This window comes from Magnolia sinica, chromosome 2, assembly GCF_029962835.1.
Source record: "Magnolia sinica isolate HGM2019 chromosome 2, MsV1, whole genome shotgun sequence".
NCBI lineage: Eukaryota > Viridiplantae > Streptophyta > Magnoliopsida > Magnoliales > Magnoliaceae > Magnolia > Magnolia sinica.
This window is the reverse complement of record NC_080574.1, coordinates 101,006,739-101,026,706: the sequence shown is the minus strand read 5'-3', so window position 1 is coordinate 101,026,706 and position 19,968 is coordinate 101,006,739. Positions and strand designations below refer to the sequence as shown.

The window sequence follows — 19,968 nt, the reverse complement described above, 5'->3', positions numbered from 1 at the left end:
GTTTGGGTTGCTCACTGGACACTACGGGGAGGCTCGTCACCTCAGCGTAGGCCGATAGCTCCACCACGGTGTCCCATACCACCATGCCCGGCTCATGAGTTTTAGCGGATCGTGGTACCATGATTGAACAGGCTTTACATTGGTAAATGGTACCTTAAATTTAAGCAGTAGCGTCTATACATGGTAAATACACAATAGGTCAATCGGTTTATTAGACAAGTTCGACTGGCACGAGCGTATGCTGAATTAATCGACATGGAGCACATAAGCACTCCACGTGGCCTAACCACTGTCGACAATCATCGTACGACTCGGATTCACCGAACGCATCAAATGTGGCGAGACTAATTCAGCCACTCAAATAGGACTTGTTACTGATTGCCTGGACTACGTAATAGTGTCGATCATACTCAAATGCAGCATGTAGAGACATGTGATATTCATATAAGCATTTAACAAACAATCCAAGTACAAAACTCATTTGAGCATTTTATCAACATATTGAACATGCTACCGAATATTTCAATTCATCCATAAATCGCATAGTTAAAATTAAGATTACATGAAGGAAATCATACATATAGATTAGGTAATTGAGAATTATATCTCAACACCCTTATTAAATACAATTCATCAAACAATATCTCATTCAGACATTTTATCAAACACATAGAATATGTTATTATACATATGCATTTTATACATAAATCATGTAATTGAAATTAAGACTGCATGAAAGAAATTATACATCTAGATAAGGTAGTTGAGAATCCTATCTTAACTCCCATAATAAATACAATTCATCGAACAATTTCTCATTCAGACATTTTATCCAACACTTAGACTACACATTACTACCTATATGAATAGACTACACATTACTACCTATATGAACTAAATTAGTTATAACATATATTATGGCAAATCCTTTCACAAAGGAGTTGTTATACATTCAACAATCATATATTCTAGGTTAATAGTCATGGCAAGCACAAATCATGATAGCAATTTCATTCAAACATTTCAATAAACACATGAAATGCGTTATATATTCACATAGTTCACACACATGTATTATTTATCGAATACATCGTAACTAAGATCATATGGTGGCAAACAAGTCAGACATAAATCATTAACTGACATTGAAAGCCTTGAAAACCATAACCTAAGCATTTATAGTTTGCACCTTTCGTCGATTAACTCGTTTCGAATCCTACGCTTCCGTCTACAGAACAACAACTACCTAATTTACGAAACAGGTTAGCTATTACATCGATTACTGTATTTGGATTCCTAAATCAATATTAGGGTTTATGATTTCTTACCCAAATCGGAAGCGAAACAGGTTGAGTAGCGTAGTAGAGAGGTGAATCGGTGTGAGGAGTTGTGGGAAAAGATCCCAGCAATTATCTCCAAGAATCCTTCTTCCTTCCACCTCTCTCTCTCTCTCTCTCTCTCTCTCTCTCTCCTTTTAGGAAATTTGTATGAGGGAGAGAAGGGGTGGTTTAAGGGCCTTATATAGGCTCAAAACTAATGTCAATGGCCCCAGGGCCATGGTATACTTAGGTTACAGCCAAAAGACGTTTGTTTCGGGCCAACAGGACTTATCTGGAGGTCCATTACCTGTCTATGTCACAGAGTACGTTCCCTGACAATGGATCTAGGCCAGGATACGATTTTGGTCCGACCGGATTAGCAGATCAAGCGTGGAGGACCCGTTTTAGTTCAGCGGTCATCGTCACTCAATCACGGCCACAAGTATACCAATGGGTGCAAGGAAATTTCCCTGATACAAGGGTGTAGTTGGGTCAGAATCTGATGGTCTGAAACCTTAAATTTGGCTTGCAAGCGAACGGCCCAATTCACTTAAGTTTGAGTTCATTTTCTAAAGATAATCGCGTTTCTCACACACTTCGCTCCAGGCTCAAGTTGTGTGTTTCTGGATACTATTTGGATTCAATTCCTGCAATGCTTGTCAAGCCCAGTATGGCGGTCATAACCTTATAGTTTCGCGGTAATCGGACTTTTGACATACGGTCCAGGCCCGATACGGAGTTTCAATGTGCTCCCGAGAGCAACTGGGTTTTGAAGTTGCTCCTAGGTTTTTAAGTAATGTTGAGTTAGTAATTTTAATTTTTTTGGGTCTCGTAGTTTGTATAGAAAGTGGTTCAAGCCAAATCCGTTGATCTTTTAGTTTAGTACCTAACTAAATTCCGCCCTAATTACGACAGAATAAGGCCCCAAGGTAGTTTTATGCCCCTTTTTGGCACTTTTAGTTAGTATATTATTTTAATTATTTTTTAAGTAGTTCATCATCAAGTCTACTTCATCTCTACCAAATTTCATTACATTTCGTTTTGTAGAAAAATTCTAAAAATTCTATAAGTAGCAGCTGTCCGAACTAATAATTTTTGAATAGTTGCCGCATCAACCTAGATTAAACTATATTAAAATTTTTATTATATTTTTATTTATTTTTACATGAAACTAAACTTATTAAGCTTCAATCTGGCTTTTGAATCACCTAAATTGGAGTTATAACGAGAGAGATATGACTTTTTGAAGTCAGTTGAAAACTGCAGCGAGGGTGCACCGAATTTTTAGTGCACCGGCGATGCCTTGCGGTCAGCGCGATGGCATCGTGGTCTGCTGGACCCAACCACGATGGCATCGCAGTCGACACGATGGCATCGCGCCTGCCTGGTGGCGGTCTTGCCGCGCAGATTTTTGAAACGGACATATCTTTCAATCTGAAATGAGTTACGTGACATGCCATATATAAATTTGGAGTAGGAGAAGCTGCTCTATCCAAATAATCTATTTATTTCATGAGATTCCAAAAGGTTAATGGTCAAAAACCCATTTTATTTATGTATTCACTATTTATAGTAAATTTTAGTTTAAGCTTCATCATTTAAACTTTAGGATTTGTATCTAATATGAAAGTTCTTAGAAAAATTTGAAAAATAAGATCGTGAAAGGTGACATTTTTGAAGGAAATTGGTAAAAAATGAATTTGAGACTTCGGGATTGAGTTCTGAGAAGTCAATAAGGTGTTATAATCGACCCATTACCTTAGGACGTCTAACTCCAGGTTAGCAAAAATCCAGGACGTTACACTCGTCACCCCAGCGTAGGTCGACAGCTCGACCACGGTGTCCCATACACCACCATGCCCGGCTCATGAGTCTTCGTGGATCTTGGTACCATGGTTAAACGGGCTTTACATTGGTAAGTGGTACCTTATATTCAAGCAGTAGCATCCGTACATGGTAAATACACAATAAGCCAATTGGGTTATTTAACAAGTGTGATTGGTACGAGCACACGTTGAATTGATCGACATGGAACGCATAAGCACTCCACATGGCCTAACCACTGTCGACAATCAGCGTACAACTCGGATTCATCGAACGTATCTAATATAACGAAACTAGTTTGGCCACTCCATCGAAAACCGTCACTGATTGCCTGGATTACGTATTAGTCCTAATCATACTCAAATGCAATAAGTAGTCACATGTGATAATCATAACAGCATTTAACAAACAATTCAAACATAATTCTCATTTGAACATTTTATAAAACACATTGAACATGTTACTATACATACACATTTCACCCATGAATCACATAATAGCAATTTATATTACATGAAGAAAATTTTAGATATGGATAAGCTAGTTGAGAATCTTATCTCAACACCCTCATTAGAAGCGATCCAACAAACACTTTCTCATTCAGACATTTTGTCAAACACTTAGATTACACATTACTACAAATATGAACTAATTTACTTATAGCATATATTATGGCAAATTCTTGCATAAAGGAGTTATTGTTCATACAACAAACATATATTCTAGCTTAATATTCATAGCAGGCACAAATCATAATTTCAATTTAATTCAAACATTTTAACAAACACATGGAATGCATTATATATTCACATATTTCACACACATGTATAATTTATTGAATACATCATAACTAAGATCATATGACAACGATCATGTCAGACATAAATCATTGCTGACATTGAAAGCCTTGAAAACCATAACCTAAACGTTTATAGTCCACACCTTTCGTTGATTTGCTCGTTACGAACTCGATTCGTACATTACGTTCCCGTCTAAAGCATAACGACTACCTAAATCACGAAATAGGTTAGCTATTTCATCGATTCCTCTATTTTAATTCCTAAAATAAAATTAGGGTTAGGATTTCTTACCCAAATTGAGTTGGAATGACCCGTGTAGCTAGATGCAAAGGCGATCTAGTGTGTGTAGTCGTAAGAGAGGAACGCGGCCTTAATCTCCCAGACTCTCACTCTTCTCCTCACACTTTTCTCCTCTTTTCTCTCTTCTCTCACCTAGGGTTTGAGCAAATTCGTATGAAAGAGGGGTGAGGTGGTTTAAGGGCTTTATATAGGCTCAGAAATGATGTCAATGGCCCCAGGGCCATGGTACACTTAGGGTATAGCCAAAAGGCGACTGTTTCGGGTAAATTGAGCTCATCTGGAGGTCCATTACCGGTTAATGTTACAGCGTAAGTTCCTTGACCATGGATCTAGGCCAGGATGCGATTTCAGCGCATTTAGATAAGTCGATCAACCATGACGGACCTGTATCTGTTCAACGGTCATTGTCGTTCGATTAGGGCCACAAGTATACGGATATGTGCAGGGAAATTTCCCTGCTCCACGGGTAAAGTTTGGTCAGAAACTGATGGTCTGAAGTCTTCAATTTCGCCTGCAAGCGAACGGCCCAATTCACTTAAGTTTTGGTTCATTTCCTAAAGATATTCACGTTTCTCACACACTTCGCTCAAGGCTTAAGTTGTGCATTTCTGGATACTATTTGGGCTCGATTCTCGCGATGATTGTCAAGCCCAATAAGGCGGTCATAACCTTATAGTTTCACGGTCATCGGACTTTCGACGCGCAGTCCAGGTCCGATACGGAGTTTCAATGTGCTCCCGAGAGCAACTGGGTTTTGAGATTGCTCCTAGGTCTTTAAGTAATGTTGAGTTAGGGATTTTAATGGTTTTGGGTCTTGCAGTTCGTATAGATAGTGGTTCAAGCTAATTCCACTGATTATTTAGTTTAGTACTTAATTAATTTTTACCTAATGTCCACAGTATACGGTCTTTACGAATTTCTGCCTCAGGTGGTACTCGGGCTTTGTACGGATTTTTTCGAGATGTTAAAGGTGCAAATCAGGAGACTAGTGAAAATTTATTGGGGGACCACGGAAGCACATAGAGATGAATCTAGGATAGTAATCCAAAAGCACAAGCAAAAGGAGGAAGAACACAGATTTTAACGCGGAAAAACCCTTATGGGAAAAAACCATGGCACAAAGCGACAGATATCACTATGAAAGTAAAATTTACAAAGAGAAAGATTACCCAATTCGAACAACCTTGAATCTCACCCTTGTTACACCCTATGAAACCTTAAGATGATTTAGAAACTCTTATGATACTTTCCAATTTCGTTTACACCCATATATAGCCTTGGAAAGAATATCAAATGAAATCGGAAACAAAGTTCGCGGATCCGCAAAATTCTGCGCAAAACGACCCAGCTTCGGTAGCATCGAACACATCTTCGATGTCATCGAACATGTCACGCCCCAAACTCGGAAAATGGGCTCACAAAATTTTTGATCGCCGAATCTGGCGCCGACAGCCTCCGTAGTGCCCCATTCTCGGATCCCGGCACTCACATGCTAGATTCCAATCCTGGAAAGGTGGATTTTTAGTATGATTTTTTTTAATGGAGCATAACCACAAGCATAACCAAGTCACAAAACAACAAATTTCGTAGTGATCCAAAGCTTATGTGAACCCAAAACGGGTTTCAATGGCAGTCGTTCAATCCCGCTGCTTCTTATGGTGTGGGCCATCTGAGACTTAGATCGGCCTGATCTTTAGAGGGGGCCCACTTCAGGGAGGGTCCCACCAAATGAACGAGGTGGATGATGAACAAACATCATGGTGGGGCCCATGGCTGGGGCCGTGGGTCCCTGCCCGTTCTCCCACGGCGCTGGACGCTTGCGCGTCCTCTGGTGGTGTCAGCGGCAGGAGCAGGCGCTGCTACCTTGCTTCTTATTTTTTATTTTTTTTTAAACCCTTTTTTTTTGGTTTTTCACATGTGGGGCCAGCATCAGGCGAATCCACCCCGCCCACTGGTTCCCATAGCTTGAGACAAGCCAAACAAGCCCAATATCTAATATTTTTCGGTGTATAGAAACGGCTGGATGGTTTTTCAATGGCAGAAACCATTGTTTTATGTACTATGGCCCGCTAGAAGATCGGATGGACTTCATTTTTCGGCTCAACGCCTAAAACGGGCTGAGGAAAGGTATGGATGGCTTGGATTAAAAACATACATCAGGGTGGGGCCTACATAGACAGCCCTTCCCAAAAATCAATTTTTTTTTGTCTTGTTGTCGTCAGTACACCCACTGTCAGCTCACACTTCACTTGTTGGCAACGTTCAACGTCCCTGGACGTTGGACGGATGCATATAACACATTTAAGGTGGGCCCCACCCACATACATGCTACTAGGGTGGGCCACCAAATGGTTGGATGGTGTGCATAAGACCCACATCAAGGTGAGGTCCCTTTGATGAACGGTTTGGACATCTCACAACTTATTAAGTGGGCCACAAAATAAGGAGAGAGAGAGAGAGAGAGAGAGAGAGAGAGAGTGAGTGATGGAGGGACCCTGCCACTATAGGCCCTCCCTTGCATGATTTGAAACATACATCAAGTGGGTCCCAACACATGTGGGCCTACTAAATCAAGGATCAACGGTGGAGATCCCTTCTCCACCCAAAATGGACAATCTAGATGACCTCTTTTCATGCAAGGAAAATAAACATCATGATGGAGTCCATGGAAAATGGCCCCATCATGGAATGATCATGAGCATCAAGGTGGGCCATCGGCCATACCTAGGGTCCAAAGTGAGATCCATACCATCAATCGGTAGGCCTCACTTGGCCCATTATCAAAACATGAAAAATCTAGCCTAATGAGCACCCACTATTCGATCTTCTCGGTTCGTTGGAACGTCAATCTCCTTGTGCTTCACTTTGATGGAGGGAGATGAGGTTTGAATGGCTAGGATGAAGGTTAAAGGGATGGGAAAGTGGGCCACCAAAAATCACTTTCTCTCACATGAAGAGCTTGGACGTGAGCTCATTTGGTTGCTTGGAATTTGTGAAGAGAGAGAGATTGAAAGAGAAGTGATGGGAGATAGGTGATGGATGTGAGTGATGGGTGAGGTGATGGATTGGTTGACTTTTGGGTTTGCTTGACTTGTGGAGAAAGAAAGCATGGGTTGCTTTGTACTTGACATGAGGTGATTGATGAGATTGATTGATGGGATTGATTTGACAAGTTGTAGAGGTTCTCTTGGGATTACAAATGCGCGGCGTTTTCTTCGAAATAAACGCCGGCCCACATCTCCTTGCCAGGGTATCGGATCAGTGCCCGAGACGTGACACCGGAACCGCGGCAACGGTGCGGTCGTAATGGTACAAGTCTCGAATTAAGCCAACTCAAATCTACAGGATACGACTTAGGATCGCGTGCAAACGTTGATTATCGATCGTAGGTTGCCGGAATTCGACGGGAAGGATTGCGATAGCCTACGGAACTGTACGGACTACGATACGAATCTTACAAAACACTCCTCGATGTCATCGAAAAATGACACACATAGGTTCGACAACCAACATAGGAAATCTGGGAAATACTCGATGGCATCGAACCTATCATCGACATACTGTTGATTTTACAGATTTAAGACATTTATCAACAACAATCTCCACCATATCTTCAATCATCAAACATATAGCTTTATGTCCTCTTTTCTTATCTCTACCTTGCATTATATCTCCATCAATGCTTCTGGTGCATACTCCACCCTCCTTTTATGTCATCGTCTAGCCCAGAGAAGTAGCACAGAACTTGAACTTCTCTGCAGAAATCACCTTTTAAGTATGTCCGTTGGATTCACACTAGTGTGAATCTTCTCCAGAGTTATGCCTCCTCCTTTAAGCATTTGTCGGATAAAGTGGTGACGAACATCAATGTGTTTAGTACGTGAGTGATAAATAGAATTTTTAACCAAATTTATAACGCTCTCACTATCACAGTTAATCAGCATGGCCTCCTGTTGAAGCCACAACTGATTTATCATACCTCTCAACCAAACATCTTCCTTAAACACTTCCGTCATTGCCATATACTCAGCTTTGATCGTGAAAAGAGCTGCCATTGATTGAAGCTTCGACATCCAACTAATTGTTCCACCCACTAGTACAAACGAGTAACTTGAAGTAGACTTTCTGGAATTCACATTGCCTGTGTAGTCTGAATCCACATACCCTACCAACTTTGCTCATATCTTCTCAAAAGGTAAGACGTAGTCCTTTGTACCTCGAATGTATCAAAGTAGCCGTTTCACTGCTTCCCAATGTTGTTTACCGGGATTTGACATATATTTACTTACAACACCGACTACCTGTGAAATATTCGGTCACGTACAGACCATAGTATACATTAAATTGCCAAGTGCATTCGAATAAGGCACACGAACCATCTCTTGTTTTCTCTCATTAGATTTAGGACATTGTTCAGAAGAAAACTTGAAGTGAGCCGTGTGGGGAAAGCTCACCGACTTTGTTTGGTCCATCATATACTTAATCAACACCTTCTCAAGGTATTCTACCTAAGATAACCAAAGTCTATTCCTCTTCTTGTCTCTGTGAATATCTATGCCAAGAACCCTCTTTGCAGCCCTTAGATCTTTCATCTTGAATGTCCCTGAAAACTGAGTCTGCAATACGTCGATTTCAAGCATATCATGATTGGCGATTAACATATCATCAACATACAATACTAGAATGATGAATTTGTCAATACTCAATGTCTTATAATAGACACAGTGATCGTATTCACTCCGAGTAAATTTCTGACTTAACATGAAAGAATCAATTTTTTTATACTACTGCCTATGCGACTATTTCAGGTCGTATAACGACCTCAATAACCTGCAAACCTTGTTCTCTGCCCCTTTAACTTCATAACCCTCTGCTCTTCCAACTTCCTGTGTAGGAATGCAGTCTTGACATTCATCTGTTCCAGCTCGAGCTCGAATCTAGCAACCAGCGCCAACACGAATCTGATAGACACCTGCTTAACAACTGGCGCAAATATCTCTATAAAGTCTATGCCTTCTCTCTGAACGTAACCCTTCACTACCAGCCTCGCTTTGTATCTATCATATTTCCTTTTGAACAATCACTTGCATTCGATTGCTTTTCGGCTCATTGGAAGCTCCACCAACTCCCACGTGTTGTTTTTGTGCAACGAATTCATCTCATCGTCCATAGCTGCCTTCCACTTTTCTACATCAAGCTCATCAAGAGCCTCTTGAATAGCAGATGGGTCCCTCTCATCTGTAATGAGGGCATATGCAATATTAGAATTGTCCTTGTATCTTGTCGGCAACCTGCGATCTTGTCGTGGGTTTCTTCTAAGAGGTGGCTGCTCCACCTACTCCTATACCCCTATCTGTGCATCTGTCTCTGCTTGAGTATCATTTGTGTCAATCTGGACATCTACAATCAACATTTTTTGTTCATCTTTCTCTTCTTAATCATTCTTGTAGAATATGGAGCTTTCATCGAATCTGACGTCACGACTATTGATGACCTTGTGTGTGACCTTGTCATACAACCTGTAACTTTTCATGCCAACCTCATAGCCAATAAAGATGTATTTTTTGGCTCTATGGTCTAGTTTATTTCTCTCAATTGATGATGCATGAGTAAGCCTCACAATCAAATATGCGCAAATCTGAGTAGTCCATCTTATGACCACTCCATACTTCCTCTGGAATATTACAATCTCGTAAAAGAGGACCGGTTCACCAACTAGCAAGTCATGTTAACAGCTTCAGTCCATAGGTCCTTACTCAACCCATCATTATGCATTAGGTCCTCTCCAAGAAAGTCCGATTCATCTGCTCATACTACCAAAAAACAGGGCAACGCCGACGACTAAAAACCGTCGGTGTTATCAGCGGCTAAAATCCATCAGCATTCTCGGTAACTAAAAACCATCAGTGATTCTCATTAATTAAAGGAAAAAAAAAAATTTGAAGGATATATTTGATTTTGATTTCTTCCTTTTCGTGTAGACTTTTCCTCTCAAATAAGTTGGTTCATTAGGGCTTTGGAGAAATTGGTATATCTAGTTATAGATGTGTATTAATCAACGCACACATCCAAAACTAGATATACCCATTTCTCTAAAGCTATTTCTCTAAAGCTCTGAACGAATCAACCTATTTGAGAAGGTAAGTCTACACAATAGAAAAGGAAGAAATCAAAATCAAATATATCATCCAAATTCCAAATATTTGGATTAGATATATGCTTTAAAAAAGAGAAACAAGAGATAGTAGCAACAACAATAGCTTTTTCAGAGGGGTTTGGATAGAGTGTGGAGGTTTTCTTGAAGTCCTTGGCTTTAAATCTCTAGATTAGCAGTCCACATTCAACTATTCAGATCGGGGTTGCATTTGCACGTGATTATGTTGAAGACAAACAATCACATGATTATGCACATTAGAACAGAGATAATGCAAAAAGATAAGACAAATATAGTAATGAAATTGATGAAATGAAAAGGAAAAAGATCCCCTAGCAAGATGAAATGCAAAAACAACCCAACCTGCAGAAGTTGACGACTATATCCATAATATGCAAGCCTTATATGTGAATGACAAATTGTGAGAAATAATAACCAACACAAAAAATTTATAAGGATACGGAGATTTGCTCACAAGAAGACCAACATTGTTTTATTGTGTAAAAGAGCACTAAAACTGTAAAAAGAAAAAGAAGAACCAGCCAATAATCTCCAATGCATTATGAAATCCAGCTCATAGATAAGAGCACTAAAACAAGAACCAATCAATAATCTTAAATGATGACAGTTGAAAAGGATTGAAAATTCAGGATTTTCTGCACTCCTTTTCTCTTGAATTTTAAAAGAGGCCCTTTTAAGGATTTGAAATCCAGGATTTAAAAGAGTCCTCATGATTTGGATGGTTCAGGTTGCATGTAAGAATCTCCATATATACATTTATGCCATGTGGAGGTGGATGGGTCATGCCATGGAGGATGATGACGATTTCTGTATTTTGATTGCAGCAAACGATTTCTGTATGAACAACTACCCCTTATTTTCAAAAATGACTACTAGTGTAAATAAATAAAACAGTAGTCCAAAAATTCACCCAAACAGGTAGATGTCACTGAAGCGTATAGGAAAATCGAGAAAGAGAATTTACCTGGATGACAACAATGTTATGCCTCTTACTATCATCTTTTCACCCAAACAGATGCGGTGACAAACATAGCCCGACGAGGGGCCCACTTCAAGCAAGCCGCCACACCAACAGACGTGTTCCAGGATGCCACTTGTGAAAGAAATCAATAGCAACACCACCACCACAACCATTGATATCAGCATGAGCACCAATGTAGTTTAAAACAAGTTAGGTACTTGTAATAGCATCAACATAGTTTAAAACAAATCGGACCATACCAATCAATATTGTGGTGACCCAGATTTTTGTGAAAAAAAAAGAAAAAGAAGAGAGAGAGAGAGAGAGAGAGAGAGAGAGAGAGAGAGAGGAATATGATAATCCAGACAGTCCATATTGCTGACCCAAATGTGGATGGAGCATGACCCAAAAATCACACTCAGCAAACTATGGAAGCTAATATATTTGATTTTTCCCATCAAATTAGCAGAACTTAGCATCTTTCTTTTAACCATCCATTTCGTAACCATGATCAGATGGTTAGGATTGCTTGATTGGTTGGATTTCAAGCTATGATTGAACCATAATTCATCCAACAATTTGGACGGCCTGGATTGCCATACATGCATCATGCATGCCACATCTAAGGAGGATGACACCGCCATTTTATAGGTAGTGGTTAACTGCCACCAGAGTCTTGTATTTGAAGAATACCTCATTGCATCTGCTGATGCTCCATGCATGCAAGGTTCCATCTCCAGAGCCTGCAATAGATGCAGACACTAGACACAGTGCTGGTACTATCAACAAAAGGACTTCCAACATTGAAATAAGTTTTCAGAGTAAAACTGTTACTCTCTACAGCTAAGATAACCGAGCTGCTGATAGAAAAGCAAAACAAAGATAAACTACAGTAAATAAGCCGAGCGGTTTGTTGGAATTACTGGGGGGTAACTTTAGAAAGCCAAGGGGTAGTTCTTTAATTTCTGGATTTAGAGGAAAAACAGTGGCACTGGACAAAAATACATTTGATGTACGACAATAGAGCTAGATTCCTTGCCAGTTTAGCACCATTCTGAAAATGGTGGCGACTCATCCTCCTCATGTGTTGCACTGATGTACAGCTGTCCAGGCCATCCAAATTGTGGGTCTTATTGTGCATGGAGCATATCTCTAAAATGACACTAATAAATCAATCAAAACCATTTCAAATCAACGGCTATCAAATGGATTATTAAAGTAGAATAGTGAGTGGCCCAAATTTGAAGGGAAAAATCAGATGATTAATATTATCTTCTCAGTGCAAAATTTCAGGGATGATCCATCAGCAGTTGGGTCGGGGATTTTGACAGACTGGATTGCCTTGCAACCATGCTACGGGCCCGAGAAAGAGAAAATAGAAATTAAAGAAACGATGCCCATAATAGAGCTCCAAACTTTTCACCTGCATCTGTCAATGCATATATAGGATAAAGGTCTACAACCTGATTGCTATCAACACTGCTGGTCATCTAGGCGGCATTATTTTTCTACAAAAAAGTAGATCAATGAAAACATATATACCCAAGAGCATGGCATCCACCATTAAAAATAGTATGAGAAATTAGACCCATTAAAAACAGTTTTTAGAGATCCTTGTGCTAATAAAGTTCCCTGTCAAACAAGAAAAGACCATCCACAAGAAAATGTATACATTGAAGAGACGTGTCTTTCGTATGCTATCAAATGAAACTAATATAAAAAATAAATGAAATTTGCTTGAAGATTTTGAGACAGAAATTACATTTTTTTTCTGCTGCAGCAAGACAGGTTACATAAGAGTGTTGGCAGAGTGTATTGGTGCATGTCCCATTAGACGAATGATAGGAAAATATATTTTGGAGCTTTGGGGACCTCAAACTTCCTCAGCTTCTCAATCGGCCATTCTTTTCTTTTAGCCTGAGATAGGAACATAAAGGAAAGTTTGGTGGGGATTAGTACTCAATTAAAGGAAAGTTTAGTGGAGAAGATTATTCAAAGAAATGTGTTAAACAATAATACTAATTAAAAAATTGAAAATAAGAAATTTCATATGTTAAGTAATAAAGAAGTCAAAGTAAAAGAAGTTACAAATGTAAGAATAACACAGAACTTGAACTGTAAGCTTCAGATGACAAGTTAGCCAAAATGAAATGTCCTAAACAATTAGAAAGTAAAAAAAACATCTTTATATGAGCCGCATACAGGATTGTTGGGTGCACAGAAATGGACAAGCATCGACGCAGTAAAATTTAAAGAAGTGAAGTCCCCTGTTACATAGGAAAAACCAGAAATGAGCAGATCCAATCACAGCAGCTTTATCAGTGGTATTGAATCAGCCCTGCCATGATGTATATATTGTATATCAACATCTTCCATCATTTTTTCAGATCATTTTAGAGCATGATCCAAAAAAATGAAGCAGATCCAAATATCTCGTTCACCAATCCAAAAAAAATGAAGCAGATCCAAATATCTGGTGAACCATATTGGAGGAACAGTAGTTGTTGAATCTCAACTGCTACAAAATTTTTGTGGGCTACAAAAGTTTTTGATGAAGCTGATATTTGTTTTTCCCTTCATCCAGGTCCTTGTGTCCTGATCAACAGGTTTGATGGCAAATAAACTCACGGCGGGTATTACATTGAGCCCTACGAAATTTTTAATGGTGGGAATTTAATCAGCACTGTGGTCCACTTGAGATTTGGACGTACCTTTTTTTTCCCCTCAAAAGGAGCAGAAATATGGATGGATAGCTTGGATATACAATACATGCATCAACGTGGGCTCCACAGCAGGACCACACTGCGTTGGGTGAGGCCCGGGCGCACCTAATCCGGAAATGTTTTAACCAACCACAAAGTATGTTGGGCAGTCAATCACCCTTGTTTCCTATAGTATGGTCGACCCAAGTGTATAAAAAATATACATTACGGTATGCTTATAGAACATCGACCACTAACCAGTACCATCAATGCAATCCAAATCTACCTTGATGTTTATATGGCATCCAAACGGTTTATAAGGTCATTCCCACTGTGATGAAGTGAAAATACTAAAAAATTATGAAACTTTTTAGCCACACGAATGTTTCAAACAGTGGTCACTGAATCCCTACTGTTTCCTCCCGTGCGGCCCACTTGAGTTTTGGATCCACCTCATTTTTGGTCTCACAACCTAAAATGATCTCTCAAAACGGACGCACCATGTGAATTTCTCATAAACATCATGGTGGGCCCCACTTAGCATCCCAGCGAAGGAACTTCCTGCTAGGCATGGGCAGGAAATCCGCGTCAATTATATAAAAAATTATAAATAGGTGCAGGAAAGCAGATGGATGCAGCATAAGATAACCACCACAAAAAAAAAAAGAAAAAAAAGAAGAGAGAGAGAGAGAGATTGACAATGGAATGCATTCCTATTCTTAGAACTGCAGATTGACATTAAAATGAAAAACAAAAAAGAAAGAAAAATAAACCATTCTTACCTTTTATACAAAGATTGTTGATAACTGCCAGATTCTGGGAAAACAGATTACTGGTGAAAACTGAAAGCATCCATTGCTACCTTACAAGATCTCGGCTTTACAGCACCCATAGCTCAGATTTAGCTTGGTGTGGCATCTTGTGCTGTTAAAGACGAGCAGTACAGCTCAAATTACAAATCTGAAATAAGATTGGAAAAGAAAATAGCACTAAAAATTGAATGGTCTGATAACTGGAAATTGCAAGGGAAAATAGCTCAGAATAAATCCCTGGAGAAGGCTCTGGGCTCTCTCAGCCTGCTCGGAACTACCGGATATTTGGACCACCTTTTCAGTTAGCTCAGGTCTATCTTCCATGAGGCTGACAGTAGCCCCTGACATCTGTTTACATTAAATATCAATACCATAACTTCAGCGACCAGGTTACAAAATCAAGTAGGAAAATATCCGGACTCCATCCATTCTTAAGGATTCTAATATTTCAACTCTGTAATTGTTAAAATAAAATAATTTAATAAAAAAAAATTACTCTGCATGCAAAGTTACGTCGCTGATCAGAGCAAGCTTGCTTCCTGATCTCATGATGAGGCTGGGAACAGTATGCTCTGGTGATAAATAGTGGAAATAGCACAGAAGAAGGAGCCTTCAAGTTAGTTCATCCATCAAACACAAGGAAACAACAACTAGCATTTGTAGTCTACGGCCTAATTGGCATATGTAAAAACTTCATCAATTCAGCATTTCAACTACAAAAATAAATAAATAAATAAATTAAATTAAATTAAAAATCAGCAAATATCCAATACCATTATAAAAGAACCTCCAAAATCAACTAGTACACATGCAAGGAGCAATGAATCTGATATCCGGTTGTCATCGGAACAATGAATCTGAAAATCAAACCATTGTGCTAGCAGATGAATCCCATCAACACCTGGAATTTACACAGTAAAAAATATTGGCGATACATGCATTAATCAAACTGTACTCAGCTTGATGTACAGTTGGGTCAGGTTGAGTCGAGGGATCAACCTGACTATTAGCAGTTAATCTCCAACAACAAAAGGGTTCTTATATTTTTATTGAATTATAACTGGAGATGGCGATTGAAGCTATTAGCTAGGTAGGAAAGCCTCTACTTCCTACACATGCAGCAAAACTCTCATGGCCATGGACAGAGCGATCGTCAGAGCGATTCTTGGTTAAAGCATTTCTTCAAACATGTAGGAGGCCATGGACAGCGGCAGATATGGCTGCCACTGCCATGGTTGCTATCCAATTTCTGGCCCTTAAAAGAGCAAATGAGAGAGAGAGAGTACCTTTCACTTCGTGTGCTCTGATTTCTTCTATTCTCTTCAGCTATTGGAGGGAGATCAATCAATGGCTGCTTTAAAGAGAACATACCATAATGTTTATGAGTACCTCTCCATCTCTCTCTTGAAGCAAAAAAGAAGAAGAAAAAAAAAATCTTTTTTATGTTTTTTCAATCCATCTTCCATTTTCTTCTTAACAAGAAAATCCATATTTACTAATATTCCCATTTTTCTATTTTTCAAAAGAATGAGTTTGGACTCCGAAAGCGTCGGCTCCAACACTCGTACTTTCAGCCCAAACCCTAACCAAGAAGGACTCCAAAATTACCAAGTAACCCAAGTCCAAGTCCATCGGCTTTGCCCAATTTTTTGGTAGTGGTCATTCACCTGTCCTTTTTCTGTTGGATTTGGATTGTGTTTGAGGCAATTTGGGGCCCCTTCAATGGTGTATCCACCAGATTAATGATGTGGATCACCAAACATGCATAAGGTGTATTCAGCGGCATGTGGGGAAGATGATAAGCATTTCCCATTTGTCATCTTACTTTTTCACTCCTATTAGACAATTCCATCCAAATGATAATATTGTGGCCATTAAAGTGATGGCAGTGATGACAACAAATCAAGCAAATAATCTACAAATAATATTAACAATAAGTTATCCATTTTGAAGTAAAAATTGACCCAAATAACATGCCTACCGTTTTCAAAGAAATAAGAGGTCATTTTAATCCAATAAATACATACTGGAGACTGCCGCTTGCACATTGAAAACATTTTTAAAATTTTAAAAGAATAAGAACAATGACATGTTTTTCATGTAGAAAAATCCAATAAATGAATGCCAAACCATCTCACAGTACTTAAATGATAGTAGAGACAATAACCAACAGGTAAATATATCAACAATCCATGCATTTATAACCATATGTTTCTAGTGCATGTTTATATCATGACCAAATTCAACTGCCTCAATGCTTTCGGGGGTACTAAAAAAAATCCAAGTAGGAATTATCCATAACCCACTTATGTCAATAGCCCCATACATGTTCTAAAGTAAAATGCCCAAACTAGCCAACCCATACCTGAGTACTGAAGACCCAACACAACTCTCTGGACACCAAAACCCACCAACCTACAGTGTCTTTGATATCAGCACCAACTTCCAGCTTCTGAAGTTACTTTCTGCATGTTCCAGCCTTTCGCTTCCCAGATTGCACCCAACAGACGTGATGAAACCAGGAGAGAGAGAGAGAGGGAGAGAGGCATACTTACCTACCTGCTAAGAACCAAGGTGCTAATTGGCTCTTGGAGAAGGTGACCTACTGCTGTGGCTGTTGCCGGTGCTTCTTCCTCTTGCAGGCCTACACAACAAAGCCAAAAAGGAGTAAAAACTACAGAAAACCAAAGGACGCAGGTGTTATTTGGGGCATAGAAAAAACGTTAGTGTTCCATCAACAACAACAACAACAAAAAACATTTGGTCTGAGCAAATGAACTGAACATATGAGGCTTGCCTTTGGATGATAAAATGACCCATATGATGGGCCACATGGCTTATGGGTGATCCCACACAAAAAGCACATGACTACAATCAAATAAATGTAAACATCAGATCGGGCCCCATTACTTATTAACCATCAGTTGTAATTGCACATTCATCAGGTAGCGAAGATCGTTTGACAGGAGAGAAAGATTCATGCCGTGATGTGTGCACCAAACCAAAAGCTCCAGTTACCAAAATTTGGCCCCACACATACCATTACTGGATTAAACCAAAAACATCTCCGTTGATCAAGCACCATGTTTCTTTTGGTTCTTAAGAATTGATTTTTCATGAAGCCTTTAGAGAATCCAAGGCAATGAGAACCCAAAGGCACAACAATTTCAAAATTTTACAAAAGATTGTGTGGTTCAAGTTGGATAGGATAGGTGGATAATTCAGATGTTTGCAAAGAAACCAAATGAAGAACAACAGACTACCTTCTCGGGCTACGACTTCTAGAAATCTTCTGTACTCCTTGTGGCACAAAAATTGAGTTAGAACATCAACCTTTTCAAGAACATAGGGGTGAGATCCAATCATCCATCAGGCTGGTACGGCCATGCAATTTTTGAGGTATGGAGTCGAACATCTTCCGTACTGAAGAAGAAGAGACTTATTACTAGTCCTCAATTTGGTTTAAATGTCTTCATAAGTGATCTGTTGAGTAGCAGTGATGTGAGGGCAATGAGTATGCCTCTCACCTCTAAAACCAATGCTTTGCGACTCCAAACAAAGGCACCCTGTAAAGCAGCACAACAAAAGTAAATAGTTGTTATTAAAACCAGCACAGAATATACGGCAGGCATGCTGCAGGTAATGGACAATGTAGTTACATGAGTAAAAGATAAATGACTTCATACACATACATGACATGCAACATCTCTGACAAAATCGGAGATAGAGTAACAATCATTCAATGGAAATAAAGATTCTCCCCTTGCAGATGCCTACCTTTATTTATTCCCATTTCTCACATTGTTTATACTTTTGTATAGCTGCTACAGAAAATACCGTAAACAAAGATGTTTTTTTCTTTCATTTCTGCATTCATTTGTCAGTTAACTACAATCAAGCCATTTAAATGTCTTGAACTGAAAGAACATGCAGAGGGTCAACAGTCCTTTTTTACAAGTCAGACAAGTCTTAGTCAGTCACCGTGATCCTTGAGTGTTGGTCCTAGAAATATCGTTCTTTCCCCAGCCTTAATTGCAGCTACTAACAAAAGGAAAGGAACAACAAAATAGCACATTGACTCGTGTTCTTCTAGAACACTAGTAAAATATCAAATCTCCTCCTTACATGTCCACAAGCACTCATGCATTGAATGCATGAAAAGCTCATTAGTTCTAGACCATATCGTTCTTAGAAAGGGTCTAGCCAAAGTTACCTGCCACTTGTCCAAATGCCTAATCAGAAGCAAGTCTCTATAGTGAAGGCATGAAAAACTGAATTTGATAAGAAACTTTTTACACCCAAATCGAGTCATCTCATTGTAACTAACTTCAGGTCTTCCAAGATGCGTTCCAGCCTGTAATATCAATGGATGAATGCAAGTACATGTAACTCGGATACTAGGAACTACATAAGTGGCCTACATAGGGTTGAAAGATCTTCTGATTAATGGGCACTTACAATCCTAAGATAACTTATTTTATGCTTGCCTCTCCAACTTCCTGCTACTTCTAGTAACCAGGGAATTCTATGCTTCAATATTAAGCTTTAAATACATAGGAAAACCACACAAGTTAACACTGCAGGATACATGCTTTTAACACGTAAAGGTGCATTTCTCATCATATCACCATCATCATCAGACTTCAGAGCTTTGCCATAGTTATTTCAAGTCAGCTTTCTTGTGATTCCATGTCCTAGTTATTTAAGGAAAACCATGGAAAGGAAAAGGTTTCCTTTTCTTGAAGTGGAAAAGGAAATGGCCCTTCATAGAGAAATCTGAGGAAATATGAGGAAAAGGAAATCAATTTCCTCAGTCCACTGTCTTTTGCAAACAAGGGAAACCGTCACGTCTGAGGAAATTAATTTCATTTCTTTGGTTACATTTTTATCTCCACCAATCCGAACAGGCCACAATAACCTCCAACCCAATCAGAGGTTGCCCCTGCAATCAGACGGAAGATTTTTAACTTTGTTTAACTTATATTGTGATTCCGCAGGGGGGGGGGGGCGGGGGGGGAACATATTAATCACGTGAGGTACAAATATGGACATTTTTATAGGTATGAAAATAGACT

The 19,968-nt window shown here is 39.3% G+C and overlaps 1 long non-coding RNA gene across 2 annotated transcripts; it reads right to left on the bottom strand.

Annotated features, from left to right (window-relative positions):
• Positions 1 to 13,090: 13,090 nt before the first annotated feature.
• Positions 13,091 to 18,202, bottom strand: LOC131237313 (uncharacterized). 2 transcript variants are annotated; one of them, XR_009167172.1, is made up of 5 exons: positions 17,259 to 18,202; positions 16,180 to 16,244; positions 15,390 to 15,463; positions 14,864 to 15,005; positions 13,091 to 13,296 (listed from the first exon to the last, which is right to left on the bottom strand). It is a non-coding gene; the product is annotated as an uncharacterized LOC131237313 (long non-coding RNA). The 2 variants fall into 2 exon arrangements; XR_009167171.1 differs by lacking the exons at positions 13,091 to 13,296; positions 14,864 to 15,005; positions 15,390 to 15,463 and adding exons at positions 15,116 to 15,241; positions 15,667 to 15,794 and having other exon boundaries at positions 17,259 to 18,201.
• Between the last annotated feature and the right edge of the window lie 1,766 nt (positions 18,203 to 19,968).